Source organism: Xenopus tropicalis, chromosome 1 (genome assembly GCF_000004195.4).
Source record: "Xenopus tropicalis strain Nigerian chromosome 1, UCB_Xtro_10.0, whole genome shotgun sequence".
Taxonomy (NCBI): domain Eukaryota; kingdom Metazoa; phylum Chordata; class Amphibia; order Anura; family Pipidae; genus Xenopus; species Xenopus tropicalis.
The window spans coordinates 151,627,689-151,643,448 of NC_030677.2; the positions used below are offsets into that span (position 1 = coordinate 151,627,689).

At 41.5% G+C, this 15,760-nt stretch overlaps 2 non-coding genes and 1 pseudogene across 2 annotated transcripts; 1 reads left to right on the plus strand and 2 right to left on the minus strand.

Annotated features, from left to right (window-relative positions):
- The first annotated feature begins 1,819 nt into the window (after positions 1-1,819).
- On the plus strand, positions 1,820-1,923 carry LOC116408541 (annotated as a pseudogene).
- Positions 1,924-4,667: 2,744 nt separating this feature from the next.
- On the minus strand, positions 4,668-4,808 carry LOC116408547. Its single transcript, XR_004221041.1, has one exon. It is a non-coding gene; the product is annotated as a U4 spliceosomal RNA (small nuclear RNA).
- A 5,665-nt stretch (positions 4,809-10,473) lies between these two features.
- On the minus strand, positions 10,474-10,614 carry LOC116408548. The gene has a single exon (XR_004221042.1). It is a non-coding gene; the product is annotated as a U4 spliceosomal RNA (small nuclear RNA).
- Between the last annotated feature and the right edge of the window lie 5,146 nt (positions 10,615-15,760).

Genomic DNA, 15,760 nt, shown 5'->3' on the forward strand with positions numbered 1-15,760 from the left:
CATGATATTTGCGATCATCTAAAATTATCGTTTTCAATCCGAATTTTACACATTTCGGGATTCTAACTCATACCTTGATGAATCTGCCCCCTAGTGTTAGAATTTTTCTGCATTTTTAAAATACAAATAAGAGCCATTTGGTTTAACCCCTTGGTCAAAAAATAACCAGTCCAAGGTTGATGGAACATAGAAATCTGCCTCCTGCTTATATCTGCACTACTAACTTTGATTAGTATGAATAAATAACACAACAACAACATAAATATTCAACTTTATTTTAATAAGTATAAATGTGATAAGAATAGCTCATAAATAATAAAACATTGGTCGCAAGGCCCCCTACAGCTTATAAATAATAAAACAGTGCTGGCCAGGGTCCCTACAGCTTATAACTAATAAAACATTAATAAAAACTGCTCCAACATGGCAGGTGGATGAAGGCATGTAGGCCTTTTCCAGGGCCAGGGGCAATTCTGAGCACAGTGCCAGCCAGGAAGATGAGTACTGAAACCCCTCTTATTCCCCATCCTTCCCTCTATATATCTTTGTCTGTATATAAAGCTTTGGGCCAGTGAACTCCACTATTCTCTACCCCCTTACATCTCTTGCATCCATCTCTCCTATTTCGCCGTTATTTAATTGTTTATGGCAATTTAATCTCTGGATTGTGCCGCATTACAGATTAGTATCTGGTATTAAGAAATGTTTGTTATTTAATAATATATTTTATATATAATTATTTTTTTTTATTATTTTATAAATTAAAAAAGATTACAGTTAGTCACCACCCCATACAGTGGAAAATGCAAACTACAAACAACTTTAATTACCCTCTCTGGGGAAGTGTCCAATAATGCAAAACGCGGGAAGACCTCAGGGACCATGGAGTACTGAGGTGCTTTTGGTATGGTTGATTTTTTATGCTTTTTTTTATGTATGATTGTTTTGTGCACCAAATAAACATTTCATTTTCCTGAAAAAGCATCCACCACTTCCAAAAATAGTTGTACTGTAGGCTGGTCCCTACAATGCCTTCCAGTCCTGACATAAAATGCTGTAGCCCATGAAATAGAGGACATTTACACAGCATTGAGCACGGATGCCATGCTAAAAAAAACAAAGTAATTGCGCTGTACATATCGTTATGAGAAGTCAACATAGTGAAGCTGCTGAGTGGGGGAAAAGCAAATTCTATTAATGCATTAGAGAGAAAAAGCGAGATTATTTGGCCCACATAGCCCTTACCACATTGTAGCCAGATCATCAAATTAGTCACAGATTGCCTTTCAAATAAATATGCTTTACTTGCTATAAAATGTTAGATGACATTAATAGTGCTTGCTTATGCAGTAAAATGAAAAACTGAACTCATAAAGACGAAGCAGCCCATATGCTGCCAATTTACATGAGTAATACTTATCATGGGCCTGTCTGACAGACTTCGGGTTATAGGGGCACAAGCCATGTTTGTATTATGTTGTGTTACTTGTGTTATTGTGTTGTGTTACTTCTGTCAGTTCTAATGGGAAAAATGTTTGTTCTTTATATAAAGCAAGACATTCAAAAATAAATAAGTCAGTATTTAAACCAAAATGTTAATTATGTGCTTAATGTTTAGCTTCTTTTAGCTTCACCATTGCTGTGAGTTCTAGTTCTGTGAGGCTCACCCACCCATTTATCTCCAAATATTAAAATGTAATGCAACCTAAATTTTGTTTCCATCAGGCATAAGAGCAGAAGTACAGCACTGTCTAAAAAAGTCTGATAGTAGCATCCTTTCACAGGGTCCTGATCATAGTGATCTTTAGGCACCCCAGGTATTGCTTTTCTGCCTTTTGGCTAAGATCAAGTGTAGTATCTGTTCTTATCAGAAGAGGGGTCTCTGACTCTCCAGATGGGGTTGATTATGAAGCTTCATCCTCTGGCCAAAGGGCTGGTGGCATGGAAGCTTGAGGTGTTTAAAGCACTATTTACTATGTCTCGTCACCCTGAACTCTTTTTCATATGTTTTTATCTGTGTTTTATCATTTGGGGTGCACTTCAGTCCAAAAGGACTCTACCTGGAGACCTAGGGGAGGACTGTGTGGCCATTAGGCTACGGTCCTACCTATACCTTGGTTCTAGATCTTCAGGAAAGGTTTTGGCGAACCCACTGAAGAAAGGGACTCACCTTGCCTTGGGGTGAAGGGTAATCTGAAGACCCTTGCCCCATAGTGCGTTTTCGCTTGAGGGATAAAGATGCTTATCCTAGGCTTTGGGAAAGGTGATTTGGAAGAACCTTGCCCCTTAGTGCTTTTTGGCCTGGGGGTTGGGCATAAAGGGGCTCACCTTAGCCTTTTGAAGAGATGTTTTTGGGAGCCCATCCTTTTTCAGGGAGGACTCACTGAATGCACCCTGCGGTGCGCACTGTTTTTTTGCACTGTGCACTTTTTAGGGTGACTTGAAAAGTTTTTTGAAACCCTGAGCTTTCAAAAAAAAAAAAAAAAAGTTGGTCTCCATTCTAAGGAGGACATTATCAACTTCCCACTGATACTACACTTGATCATAAGCTGACTGTACACTGGCAGATTTAAGTTGCTGATTTGGCCCCTTCAGACTGAGTTGGCAACTTATTTTCCAATTTATGGGGCCTACCAAATTACCTTCTAATAGATATCAGGCAGATATCCATCGGGCAGGTTTTAAAAATCCTGTTGGGCGAGTAATGCATCAGTGCATTAATGAGGTCCTCTCCTGACAGGCCTGCATAGGCACCCATAACTATCCATTTGTTGGCCAAAAGTTTGATTTAGCCTGATTTGGCCCAGAATGTAGGTGGCCAAATCAGACAAAGATTTTTGTATATGACCAGTTTTAATCAAAAAGGTCACCAAACCAATATTTACCATCATTATAAAGATACATCTGACTGTATCTGTACTTCTTCATTGATGCAGTTTCCCCTGTCTGCTTCAATTAGCATCAGCTATAATTACTATGTGCTGTCTCTCTGGAATGTTTATGGGAACTGTAGTAAGAATGCCTCCAGATCCCATGATGCATTATGTGCAACAACTGATAGGGAAAATGGATATCACTATTTTAATCAAGAACTGAACTGGAGTCTAAATAAATTATTTAGGGACTGAATCTGATGGCAATGCTCAGTTTATAAGAATATACTGTACATTCAAGGTATGTATCTATAATTTGTATCTTTTTGCTTATCTGTTTCTGTAACACAATTAAGCCACAGCACACTGACCAATCTTGTATCTCATCACTGAACTATTTTGTCATGCACGCTCATTAGTGCGTTGCTAGTTTTATAATGTAGAACACTGCTTTCCTTCAGTGTGGTGTGCTGTGTGTCAGCTGGAGTGCACATAGTGGTATCTATGGGGGGGAAGGATGAAAAGAGAAGAAAAGGGGAAGGAAGGCTGGACAGTTTTAGAAGCAGAGTAAGATGAGTCCAGTCTGGCAGTTCCCAATTTAGCGATCAGTTGTTTTATTTATTTTAGGCGGAGAGAGTCTATTTCCAGTAATTGCTCTACCCCACACAGCACTTGTCTATTTTTATTGGGGTTTTAAGCTGGATTATATGTCAAGGCAAAGCCCCTCTTTAGGGAGTAGAGCAATGGTGTGCATGGGCACATCTTACAGCATTGTGTACTAGCCTGAGGAGTTCTCTTTCTCTAGTAAAATGTGTATAATATATCTATAGATTCTCACCCTGGCAGTGTCACTCATGCATGGATGGCAGCCACAGGTGTGGCTCTGTAGTCACAAAAAAGGGTTCATTTGCATTAAAACCATGAAAGGAAAAAAAATCCTATATTTAATTGCAATTTGTCTTTCATTTTCGTCTGGTTTTAGGGCTAAGCAGAGTAGTTATCACTGGCCTGCCTCAGAGGAAACTTGAAAAAAACATGTTCTACATAGAAATACAGATGACGTGTGACTGCATTACAGATCCCAGATTTCAGCAGCATCTAAACATTGCCTTGGGGCTTATGGGAGTTATATTTGAAAAACACAAGGACGGCTGCTGATTGGACCTGTCTGATTTATTATTACAGTTCCTGTTGGTTTCCCCATTATTCCTGAACTGCTCAGAACTCCTCCTTTCCAAACTGCACAATGCATTGTTCATTTGCCCTCCCAAAAAACACACAGTATATGGCTTAAGATCGCCACGTGTATGGCCACCTTAAGTTGCTGACCAAAACATTTCTGGTCTGTTTTTGCTTTTAAAAAATGCATTAGAGCTGCCATGTAGCTTAACCTGACCACAGCAACAGAACTGGCTCCCTGAGGATAAGAGTTGTACACAGCTGTTTGTGGCTATTTCTGAGGGAAAGAGAACATTTTTTATATTTATGTGTGTTATTATTATGGTGTATTTATAAAATGATATACATATCAATCAAAGTCATGACATCAAACACAATACTTCAAGGCCCCCCCACCTTTATTTTGAATATCTCCCCACCACCCACAAAGCTGCAGCAACACAATGCCTAAGTCCCAAGGCAGGCAGCAGTGATAGCCCGTCAGCTTTTCTCTCAATGATAAGAGAATAAAGTCATGACCATCATGCAACATAACACAGAAGCATTAGCAAAAATCATGTAGTAAACATTCCAATCTCATGAAATTTTATCTAATTTTATAACAAGGATTTTCAGTCTCCGTAGAGACTGTCAAAAATTGCCAGTGCCGGCTATATTTCAAGCCGTCACGGCGGGGTATTGGGAAAAGTTTTCAATTAGCAATAATCGCGCCTCGGATAAACCTCATTGGCTACGATACTGCCACTGCGCAAAGCTACCGATGTCATCGTCAATGGGCCACCCAGTCCAGTAAGCGTGTGGAGCAAATTGGAGAGAGACGTTTGCGAAAGCGACATATACAATCCAAAGCTCCACTGCTACATGTTCCTAATTGTTGCCCAGCCTGTATCTCATCCATTTACTTCACTGGATACTGAACTCTTATATGTATTTAATGTTTCGATTCCAGCGGAATGCATCACGGGTATTTTATGCAGATAACGCTTTGAAGGGGCGGAGCTATCAAGCGATTTGGTCTTGGGGTTGAAGTTGTACTCCTTAGTTGCTAGAGTGTCCTTTTCCCCAGCTGCAAGCCTTACTTACCCAGTAGCAGCGGCGGAATAATCATAAACGCCGAGACATGGGACTCTAAAGCTAAATTATTTGTGGGTGTGCCCAGCCCTGAATAGTTCTGCCGTTCACTGAAAATTCCAATCTCTGCGTTTGACACATGCGCTTTTTCGTTCTGTCGCTCCGCCCCTTTCCGCCATTTCTGAGTGTTGGGTAAATGCCTCCAGGTGCCCGGACCGACCAGCTATTCTAGTGCTCTCCCTGCCATTAGGAGCTTACCATTCTTTGCGTATCCTGTTGCTGTTAGATTAGTATTACTGCTGTCATTTGCTGCTCTTTACTGTCAGACATAGTACGTTTCCATCAAAAGCGATTGTGGCGCAATGTTTTATATTTTATATTCTTAAATTTGACCAGCAGAGGAACATGCTGAATGGCTTACATCCTTTCTTAGCCTGTTGAAGTTCTGTCACTAATGTATAAAAGAGCTGGTATGCTTTCAGAGGGTTAACCTTTACTTCTCTTGACTGTCAGGCAGATTTTGTTAGATGCTTGAGCTGTTCTGTCTTGCTAATTACCGTCCTGTCACCCTATTTGCGCTTGGCTCTGTTATCCTTCTCAGACCCTTTTTGGTCTTCTCCTTAACACCATTGTCAAAACCTGTGACTTATTCTTATGTAATATTGTCACAATCTGTCCATTTCTTTCACCTCTCATCTTAACCTGACTAGACTACTGTAACCTGCTACTAACTGTCCTCCCTAACTCACCCCATCTCTTCCTACAGTTTGTATTAGACACTGCTGGCAGAATTCTCCTCCTCTACTATACGAGAGTACAGGCCCGTCCCCATGCTGAAGCCCTGCTCATGGCTCCCCATTAAACAAAGAATAACTTGCAAAACTGCTTCTCATAGCCTTAAAGCCCTTCATTCCCCTGTACCCCACTTGATCTTTTCTCTTGTGTCTCCATAAGTTCCTGGGCAATCCCTCATTTCTCTCAAAGCAACCTCTACTATTGCTGTTTTCCGCCTTAAACCTTTCTGCCTTCCAGCTCCTTAAATTTGGAATGCCATCCCTGAATTCCTCCCAGAGAGAATTCTACTTCCGTCTCTTGATAAGTAAACTCAAAGACTCTGGAGTAAAGGTCCCCATACACCATAAGATCCGCGACATCGCCAAACGAGCGGATCTTCTCCCAATATTCCCACCTACGGGTGGGCGATATCGGGAGAATCCAGGGTAATTCGATCGTTTGGGCCTGGGGCCAAACGATCAAATTATAGTGATGGGCATAGGTAAAGTCGGTCCGGGGACCGCATCAACGAGCCGATGCAATCCCCAATCCGACTTGATTTTCTAACCTGCCCGATTTCAGGCCAGATATCGGTCAGGCAGGCCCATCGGAAGTGCCCATACACGGGCCGATTAGTAGCTGCCAATATCGGTCCCTTGGACCGTTTCGTCAGTTACTATCGCCCCATATATGGGGAATTTAACTAAAGAGGAAACAGACCCCATGGGGGGACAGGGGGTCTGGACCATGGTGTTTGCTTCCTTTATGGTTGTAAAAAAATCCCTCCTCCACAGCCACTCTTCAGGCAGGGTGCAAGGTATACGGAGTGTGGGCAGGTGGGGGCCAGGTAGGAGTGGCCATATGCTGGACCCCAATGAAGTACTTTTTGTGGGTGGCACTGCAGCAACTAGTTACGCCACTGCTCAAAGACTATCTTTTGGAGCACTCACACCTAGCACTTATATAGCAGTGTCAACCACTATAACCTGCAGCACTTAATATTCTCCTATTTGTGTCTGTACATTACCCACCCACTAACATTGTAAACTCTACAAGGCAGGGAACAATGTGTGGAACGGATGTGTAACCTTTAATGTATAGTTTCAGGTGGCACACATCTGAGCTCAGCCACCCATTGTAAATGAGCCCTTAGGTCTCCAGCTACTGCTGAAATACAGTAATTACTACTTGCACAGACCCAAAACACATTATAATACACTGTCATTTTTATCATTAACACATATTTATAAAGAAAAAGCATATTCAGTAGCACTTTCAATCAATGGTTGCGTACACTGAACATACAAATGAAATACAAAATTACAACCAGTACAAGAGGTAAAACAGGCCCTGCTCAAAAGAGCTAAACCAATTATTTTATCATTTTAATAAAGTGATAGTAAGTAGATTCTGGGGAAACGTCTGGCTACCCATGTACTGGTACAGAGCTAATTGGCCAACGGTAGTATCATATTGTGGGCCTTCAGAGACCTGTGTGGTGAGAACAACAACGTACAATGTGTGGGAATGTGGTCCATGCACAATGGAAATTCCAAACCTCCCAAAATGATATCTGGCCATATCAACTTCTTAAACTGGTCGGACATGGGCAGATCTAGACTGCTAATTTGGCCCCTTCTGACCAATTAGGCAGCTTCTCTGCCTATGTATGATTTGGGTCCTTGAGACCAATTCGACAGCTTATCTGCCCGTGTACAGGCACCCCTGACGAGCCTACCCTATTTCTATTGGGCAGGATTAATTTTCCATCAGATCAAGGACCGCCGTTGTTCTGACGGCACCTATGCCTGCCATTGTAATCCTATCATTTGGCCCTAGGGCAAAAACAATCAAATTAGCCTGATATCGGCCACATTTATGTAGGCATATTGGGAGAAGGCAGCAAATCTTGCTGTGTATAGCCACCGTAAAGGGTCTCAGTGTATATGGCCGACTAATAAATTTGCAGATCTTCCACTGTCCACTGTGTTCATTATCTCTAGCTGGCCTGCTGCTGGTGTGGTAGATAAAGCTGGCCACACATGTAAAGATCTACTTGATTGGCGAGGTCGCTAAGCGGATGTTTTAATAATATGTCCACCTTGTGGTAGACTACCCCATATCTACCCCATACAGGGGCCAGTAAGCTTCTGACACAGTCTGATGGCAGCTTTTATCGGCCTGTGTATGCCACCTTTAGGCACAAGGTTTCAGTTTAATCAAGATTTATACCATAATGTAAATGTATGTTTTTTTTTTTTATTTATTGACACAAACTATAAAAAGAAAATTTAAAACCAAAGTGAAAATGAAACAAAATAAGACAAACCCTTCTCTTACTATAGACCATAGACTCTACATTGTGACATTCAATTTGTAGAATACCAGTGCCATAGGGTTTACATTTCATATACATGTATATATGTACATACATGGTTACAGGTTTTTCAATATGGGATTATCATTGTAAAAACAAGCAATTTGCTGGTACATAAAGGGTTAAATACAAAGCTCAGGTTTTGATCCATAACCATTGCAATTCCACACTATTCCCTGAATCAACCAACAGATGGCAGAGTGGAGCAGCCAATAGCAACATCCTAACTAGTTAGTGTGCATCCATGGAAAGCATCATGTTACAGAGCCCCTGTAACGCAGACACTTAAGGGGGCTATTTATCATGCTGTGTAAAAAACAGTGAAAAAATACACCACGCATCACCAGGCATCACTGTGTAAAAAAAATGGTGGAAATCTGGTGTAAATGAAAGTAGAAGTTTAAAAATGGTATGGGAAAATCTATTAATTATCTCTTGCTGGGTTTTTTTGCATTTTTCTTACTTAAAGCTTATTTACTTTCCCATTGACTTTAATTAATTAGGCAAGGTCTGAAGTGATGTAAAATAACAGCGTCAAATCCGGTGTTTGGATTGCATTAAAAAAGTAATATCTTGATAAATTCACTATTTATTTTAAACTGTGTTTTGCACAGTTTTTCACAGTATGATATATAGGCCCCTAAGAGTAGCACATAGACCTCATGTTGAGAAATAATGGAGGAAGAAAGAGCTTGCACAGTTGAGCCTACAATATAAGTGATCATTCAAAAGGGAGCACTGTATTTTACAAATGCAAACCCCACATATTAAAAACCTGCCATGCAGGGGTGTAACTAAGGAGGCCCAGGCCCACTCTGCACATAATTGCAGATGACCAGCATTGGGAGCAAAATCGCAGGTCACAACCAAGGAAACAGATCCCTGCCAGGCCCCCTGTATCCCCAGATACCCCCCACCCCCATGGGTGCAGGGTCTGCTTCGTGGTAGTTACACCAGTGTTGCCGTGCTACTTTACTATAGGCTGGTTATATTTGTCAGATCTGCGGCAGCACAGCTGGCTGGCACTCCTTTGAAATTCTTGTTCAACAATAAAAGAAGAGGCTGCCTCACTTATGGAATGATTTACTGTCCCCTCCCACCTTCATTTAAAATGTGAGAAAATAGTCAAAGGAACATGCCTGTCAGAACGAACAGTAAATATAAGTATATATATGGATATGCTGAGAGTTTTGGAGCAGGGAGCTTATTTCTGCTGTGTATTGAAACAACATAGTGGGGGCCCCTCTGGGGCGCAGGGCCCCTGCAGTGGCAGCCCCAGTGGGCCTTGCACCCTCCAGTCTGACCCTGATCCTTCCTAAGGTATCCGACATCCTACCTAAGTCATCCTTCCCTCTCCCAAAGGTATCCCAAATCCTCCCTTTCTGTTCTCTGCAACATTGTTGTTAGTTTTTAAATAAAATGATTATTTCAGTTGCTGAAATGTTCTTAGGGCTTTCACCTTTATAAAAAAAAATTATACTGAAGTGTAATTTATCTCACATATATAGGTATCTATAGAGCAATTACTTTATTCATGTATTTAATTCTGCATATGCTATGTTACAAAAGAGAGGGCACGTAGAAGAAAAGGTGCAAAAATGACTGCACCACCAGATATAGTCACCATAGCAACTCACCGTAGCAAGTTTGTGCTACCTGCTCTTTCCCTGCCTTCTGGCGCATAAACCTAGCAGTTTAAACACCAGCCCACCCTGCTTGTCCACCTTGCATGGACTCTCATTTCTAGCAAGGATGTCCTAAAATGGCTTCCATATATGTGGGCACCTGGGGGCTCTGCCTAGGACAGCAGCTATAGGGGGCATATTTTATGTAATTACCAAAACTTTTTTTTTTTTTTTACTAAAAACCACACCCCCTTCTGGGGACATATAACTTAATCTGGCAGCTGGGGATGTTCATGCCACAAAGAGAGAGAGCAAAAAGCTCTACATTTCTAGATATTAAACAGGTTGTCATAAGAAGCCATAGGCAGAGTGTACTTAAATACAGCACTGACGCAAAACTTAACTACACTAGGAGACACTGTAAAAATTACACAAGTAAGCTGAACATGGACAATTCTTAAACCCGGTGCATATATACCCACAAACCAAAGAAATACAGCTTTGGTTCAACCAACTTCTCTACATTAATCGCAAATACTTACAACATTAGTCTATTTTTCACAAGAATATTCAGTCTCCGTAGAGACTGTCAAAAATTGCCAGTGCCGGCTATATTTCAAGCCGTCACGGCGGGGTATTGGGAAAAGTTTTCAATTAGCAATAATCGCGCCTCGGATAAACCTCATTGGCTACGATACTGCCACTGCGCAAAGCTACCGATGTCATCGTCAATGGGCCACCCAGTCCAGTAAGCGTGTGGAGCAAATTAGAGAGAGATGAAGGTTCTGAAATATCTATTAGTTCCGCCCTCTCCCATTCCTCTCATTTGTTCAACTTATTGATTTGCTTCACATAAACATATCAGACCAAGCAACATGTAGACCAATCCCGCCCCCCCATGTATAAAGCACACATGATCTAACAGCATGCATTCTGGGTACTTTTATGCAGATTTCAAATTCGCCCGCTTCTTACAGTAGGCGGAGCAACACATCAGTCCTTTCATCCGTGCCCCTGCCCATTGTTACTGCAGTTTGTATAAGGATTTTTAACATTGGTGAATCCCATATTTGTGTTAGAAAGACGAATTTCATGTGCTGATTGCTTCCTAGGCACCCTTGTCCTCTTGCTTTTTTCCCGCTCTGACGTTACGTTCCCTAGGGCAGCGCCATACAGCGCAATGAGAAAAGAAATGAAAGCGCTGGAGGTCATACCTCCGTCCTGGTCTGGCTGGAAAAAATCCAATTTCCTCTAATATAATTATATTTTTAATCATTTAAATCAATTCTACTTAAAGTGAAGATACAAATAAAAGGAGGTTTTGTGCGGCGGATATAAAGAGACGTAGTTATTGCGCTGGGTTTGTCTTTGCTGCCCCTACAGGCAGGCTTAGTGTAACTACTGCTGAATTGCGCTTGCCTACTGCAGCTAGCGGCCTGACTCACTCCCAGTCTGTATTCATCATTTGTACTTATGTTTTACCTTCTATAACTACAAATCTGGAACACAGGATACAGATTCTAAAACAAACCAAACAGAAGCCCTTTGGGCGCTAGTGATTTATCAGGCTACCCTGCATCAAACTCTTACATAGCCTCCTCAGTTTTCCCCCAAATGTCCATTGCATACGCCCCATAATGAGACAATAGCATGGACTGGATGTACATCTCAAGAGCCTATAGGCATATCTGGACTGAGTTTCCAAATAGGCCTTGGCATTGAAAGTATGTGAAGGTCCCAAAGCTGAGCATACATGTAATGATATAACTGTTTGGGGATGTTACTAAATGAGTTGATTGTCCCCTGATCTTCCTACCTTGAGATCGGCAATGTAGGGCTGACCCAAAGAGCCAACACAGTCCTTGTCCTGACAGGTTTTTACACTCAATTTTTGCTGATATCAGTTGGGACAGGCCCTTCAGTGGGTCTTATACAGAGGCAGATATGCTGGCGAGGCTAAATGGGTCACATGGGTCTGTGGTAGCTAAGTGCAATCCCTCTGGCATCTGTCCGACTTTGCAAATTGCCAGTACAGACATGCCTCTAACATAGATCTGCAGGATAGTTTGCTCACAATTGCACAGGGATGGCACTTACAGGGCATATGTCACCCTAATAGAGCCTGCACTCTGGTTGGGGAAACAACTGTTTTTCTGTTTTTTAAAATAGCCTCCGCCAGCCAGCGCTAGGTCGCCCACAGCAGGAGGGATCTCCCAGTGTGGGTAGCCATGTTGGGGCACATGCATGAACATAATGAGCAAGCAGGAGGCTTGCTTTTGCACATGCACACTATACAACATGGCTGCCCACACTGGAAACTCCCCTCCAGTGTGGGTGGCCTAGTGCTGGCATTGGCTATTAAAAAAAATGTTGTTCTCCTTAACTGGAGTTCAGGCTCTATTAGCCCGCATCTTTGGGCCGACTGGTGCTGTTTTAGGACTTAAATTTGTTTTTGGCTCTAGTTCTAAATTATATGCAGCTACTGGGGCTCATTTTATATCACATTTTTAAACATGCTTATTAAATTTTACAGTGGTCACTGCATATAATGGTGCATAGATTTCTAGAAACAGCATGTGACTTTCAGCATCATATGGTACAGCGCCTTTAATGTGAAAAGGCACAGTCACTCCCTGCATTTAAAGGCACCATGGCCCCAGAATTTAATGGCAGTGACCCCTAACATTAAATTATAGTGGTACTATAAAAGCAATATATCCCTGTTTTGAAATAAATTAATAAAAACTCTAGTTGCTGCATCTCCATACTGTTCACTGAATTAACCAACAGGGGCAGTGTGAGGCAATCATGCCATTTAGATGCAATGCTCCAGACCTGGGGGTTTTCACATAAGAGATCTTTCTGCAATTTGGATCTCCATATTTTAAGTCTACTAAAAAAAAATTGAAACATGAATTAAACCCAGTAGGAACGTTTAGCCTCCAATAAGGATAATTTATACACACCCCAAAAGGATTATTAGGAACACCATACTAATACGGTGTTTGACCCCCTTTCGCCTTCAGAACTGCCTTAATTCTACATGTCATTGATTCAACAAGGTGCTGAAAGCATTCTTTAGAAATGTTGGCCCATATTGATAGGATAGCATCTTGCAGTTGATGGAGATTTGTGGGATGCACATCCAGGGCACGAAGCTCCCATTCCACCACATCCCAAAGATTCTCTATTGGGTTGAGAGCTGGTGACTGTGGGGGCCATTTTAGTACAGTGAACTCATTGTCATGTTCAAGAAACCAATTTGAAATGATTCGAGGTTTGTGACATGGTGCATTATCCTGCTGGAAGTAGCCATCAGAGGATGGGTACATGGTGGTCATAAAGGGATGGACATGGTCAGAAACAATGCTCAGGTAGGCCTTGACATTTAAATGATGCCCAATTGGCACTAAGGGACCACACCCCTAAATGCATTGAAGCTATTGCCATGTGATTGGTTGATTAGATAATTGCATTAATGAGAAATTGAACAGGTGTTCCTAATAATCCTTTTGGTGAGTGTATATTACACGGTACTGTATCCATAGTACTAGATTCTTTACAGGTGGCCAGAAAATGCTACCTGCTTATTGGTTGCCATAGGTGACTAAACTTGTAGTAACATTCACCTATTATTTCATATATTACAGATATATTTGACAGGGCTTATTATGACAAGAGCTTGTTGTCCAAATGTCTCCTTTCAGGGGATATTTATTGCCCAAAGACTTAGCAAGAGTTTAGCAGACGCCTTTTTATCATATCCAGTCCAATGACATAACTTCACTTTCCTGAGCCCTCCTGCAAAGACTTTCTGGAGCTCTCCTCCACATCACATTACCACCACCCCCTCCTTCCCACCCACACCCAAGAGCACAGGGAGCTGACAGTATAGTTGCAGGCAGCAGGGAGGTTTCTGAGGAAATTCAACTCCGTGGCCCCCTCAAGAGCCTCTGTGGTTTTCAGTGTTTTTTTCTTCCCCTCTTTTGTCAGTTTTAGAGAAACACTACACATTCCTTCTATATTTAGATGAGTGCAATTCATTGGCACAATATTGTTTTTCACACAATATGTCCTATGGATCTTCTATATTGGTGTTAATATGGGTGTGACTTAAATAAGGAAGTGGCCAAAACAGTGGCCAAAACATTATAGGTCCTCCACCATGTAGGCCAGAAAAATTCTGGCCTTGGAAGTTGGACAGCAGTGTTTTAGGGCTCTGGCACACGGGGAGAGGCAACTTCCGCGACTTCAAGGAAATTGCGCCGCCGCGTATGCCATCCCACCGGCTATTTACATTTTCACCGGTGGGATGTCATTTTGGGGAGATTAGTCGCCCGCAAACAGGGAGATTTGTCACGGGCGACTAATCTCCCCGTGTGCCAGAGCCTTTAGACTATAGCATTGTCGCTTTAATTTAATCACCTGATAAACAACAACAATAAGTTATTGTGCTCTCACTAATAGAGTTGAACTCTTGGCTTAAAAGTAGAAGTTAAACTCTTAAAGGTACAGTACCCCTAGATAGCTTTTTGCTGCCCCTGAGGCAAGAATCTCACTTGCCCTGGTAGTAAAATACCACTGCTTAATACTGATGTTTGATAATGTAAATGTGCTATACAACAGCTGATGTGCGCTGAGAAGGAGCTGACTAGGGTGGGACACAGAAGCCAAAGTTTATGACTGCTGAAAGGCTGTGATGTAAATGTCTGAGGCTGTGCTGCACTCTGTAATCTGAATCAGGAAATTTCACCTTTATGAACTTGAGTTCATAGCCCTTGGATATTATGTAAACTGAAGGTTTTGAAACTGTAGAACTAACATAACAGAAAATTAATTTTATACAGCATTACACAAGACTTAAATACAGTACTATAAGATTCTAATAATGTAATAATGTTACATATTTGTTTTGACGTGCATATCTTTCATTTAAAAAAAGTCAAATAAAAACATACTGACACTCCAGCACTCACAAATAAGTACAAATTTGCACTAGGACAATAACCCACAGGGCCAGAACTAACGATAGACAGAGAAGGCACATTCCTAGGGTGCAATGTGGGGGGGGAGGGGGTCACTAGGCACATACCTATTCTGTCTGCCTACCCCTAGTCCTGGAAGATTGGTGGATGCATATTTGCCATTCACACTACTTCCATTTACTCTCCGTTTGTCACTTTCTGACTCTATGGTGCATACAACTGAGCATATGTGTACGCATGGTGGGGGGTGGTTGCTATTGGTATCTTGCCTCAGGCATATCTTGTGGCTTAACCCATTGATCAGCAATTAACTTTGATTGCCCTAGACCAGAGCTGTCTAACTGTGTGTCAATTATTCACTATACTGCATATTCAGGTGCTGAAAGAGGTCTAAAGAGGTCAGTGGACCACAAAAATATGTGTCTACTTCACAGAAATGAGCAAGTCAATTAACATGCATTTTGTTGGATAATTCAAAGATGGAATAGATGCCACAAACAATGATGCTGGAATTCTGGGAAAAGCCACTGCATTATGGGAAAAAAAACCTGATGATCTGCACCTAAAAGTGCAATGGCTAAAAATGAATGTTATTTTTCTCTCTAATTAAAGTATTTGTGTGTGTCCTCTTTCACTTTAGGGTTTAACATGTTCATTGGTCTTTTTCTGTCCTGTTGCATTTTCTGATGTCACCCCTTATTATTTAACCTCTAGCCTTTTCTGCTTCTCTCTTATTTCTTCTCTTTCCAATTTTTTGGTATCTTTCATCAAGAGCACACAATTCATAAATACTGACGCAAAAGAGCACACAGCATTCACAATACCAGTTTAAGTGGAATGTTCAGTGTCACCTTTCTGTAAATTGTAAACCTGGAA